Consider the following 2,050-nt stretch of genomic DNA (forward strand, 5'->3'; position numbering starts at 1 on the left):
TCAAGTCTCTAGGATTAGGCATGTCCTCTCCCACTGAGGACAGACTAGGCAATCTTCTGCTAGATATGTGCTGGGAGTCTCAGACCAGCTATATAGCATAGCTAGTGCCTCCTCAAATTTTCATTCTGAGGATGTGAATTTATATTAAGCAACAACAACTTAGGAATTTATCAATTTACCAACTTTTTAGTGGAAAATATCAAATACCACTTTTGTTAACATAAACCCTTGGATATTTGAAATCTCACATGTTTCAACCTTGTTTATAACCCTTCAAATTAGTTGATGTTTTTAAAGCTAGAGGAGTCTATTTTTCAAGCTTTCAAGCTTCTTAGAATAAGGTTCCTTTTTTTCTATAAAAGAAATGTCAATAGCCTAGTCCCAAGAAATCTATTAAATGTCTGAGCTTTATAGTAATATCAGGTGTACGTGGGGCCAACACAGAAGAGGAAAACATCCCTCTTCCCCCATCAATGAGAACAGCAGCAGCAGGACCTTAGTTGGTCCTTCAGTAGGTGGGAAGAATGTTGTCCTGTTCTGCTTCTTCTGCACTTTGCATCCCTACTGTTCCCCTGAGAATCACCCATCTTCCTCATCAGGCCTTAGTTTTTCCCATCTTACTTAGTTTGTCTGTTTTTCCTCCTCTCTAAGAATCCATGAGTCTTGGGCTGGAGAGATGGCTTAGTGGTTAAGAGCACTGACGGCTCTTCCAGGGGACCTGAGTTGAAATACCAGCAACCACATGGTAGCTCACAACCATCCGAAATGAGATCGGATGCCCTCTTCTGGTGTGTCTGAAGTCAGCTACAATGTACTTACATATAACAGTAAATAAATCTTTAAAAAAAATAATAATAATAATAAGATCTTTACTCCTGGTCACCCAGGCTTCAGTCTGCACTGGTGAGAGTGTGAACGGCAGATGTTACACAGCTTCTGGGACAGACAGAAGCAACACAGCATCTGGGACAGACCCTGTTTCTGGCTCCAGACATCTGGACACCTTCCCGCCAGAGGAGAGGTATCCAACCGGGATGGCTCTGAGCTGGTAAGGGAACCATCTTTGCTCTGGGATGCCCAAGTCCAGTCAGCACCTGTGAGAGGGCGGACTGCAGAAGTGACACAGCTTCTGGGACAAACCCTTTTTCAGGTTCCAGACATCCAGGCACCTTCCCTGCCAGAGGAAAGGTGTCCACCTGGGAGGGCTCTCACTGCCTGAGCTGGTAAGGGAGCCATCTTTACTCCAGGTCACCCAGGCTCCTGTCTACACTGGTGAGAGTGTGGACTGCAGAAGTTACACAGGTTCTGGGACACACAGAAGCAACACAGCTTCTGGGACAGACGTTTTTTTCGGGCTCCAGACATCCGGGCACCCTCTCCGCCAGAGGAAAGGTGGCCACCTGGGAAGGCTCTGTCCCCCAGAGCAGGTGAGAGAGCCATATTGTGACCAGGGTCCCTCAGAGACTAGTCTGTGCAGGTGTGTGTGCAAACTGCAGAGGGGACACATCTTCTGGGACAGGACCCAGCTTGGGCCTACATCTTCAGCCAGGAGGCAGGTCTGAACGCCAGACCTCTGTGCACCTTCCCTGAAAGAGGAGAGCTTGTCTTCAGAGAGTACTCTGACCATTGAGACTCAGGAGAGAACTGGACTCCCAGGACTGCTGACAGAGGCTAACTGAATCACAGGAGGAACAAGCTCCAACCAGAGACAACTATAACAACTAACTCCAGAGATCACCAGATGGTGAAAGGCAAACGCAGGAATCTTACTAACAGAAACCAAGACCACTCACCATCAACAGAACCCAGCACTCCCACCTCAGCCAGTCCTGGATACCCCATGAAAAGCAAGGCTCGAATTTAAAATCATACCTCATGATGCTGGTAGAGGACATTAAGAAGGGCATTAATAACTCACTTAAAGAAATCTAAAGAGGTAGAAGTCCTTAAAGAAATACAGGAGAACAATGCTAAACAGGTAGATGTCCTTAAAGAAGAAACACAAAAATCCTTTAAAGAATTACAGGAAAACACAACCAAACAGGTGATG

Source organism: Mus pahari, chromosome 7 (genome assembly GCF_900095145.1).
Source record: "Mus pahari chromosome 7, PAHARI_EIJ_v1.1, whole genome shotgun sequence".
Lineage (NCBI taxonomy): Eukaryota > Metazoa > Chordata > Mammalia > Rodentia > Muridae > Mus > Mus pahari.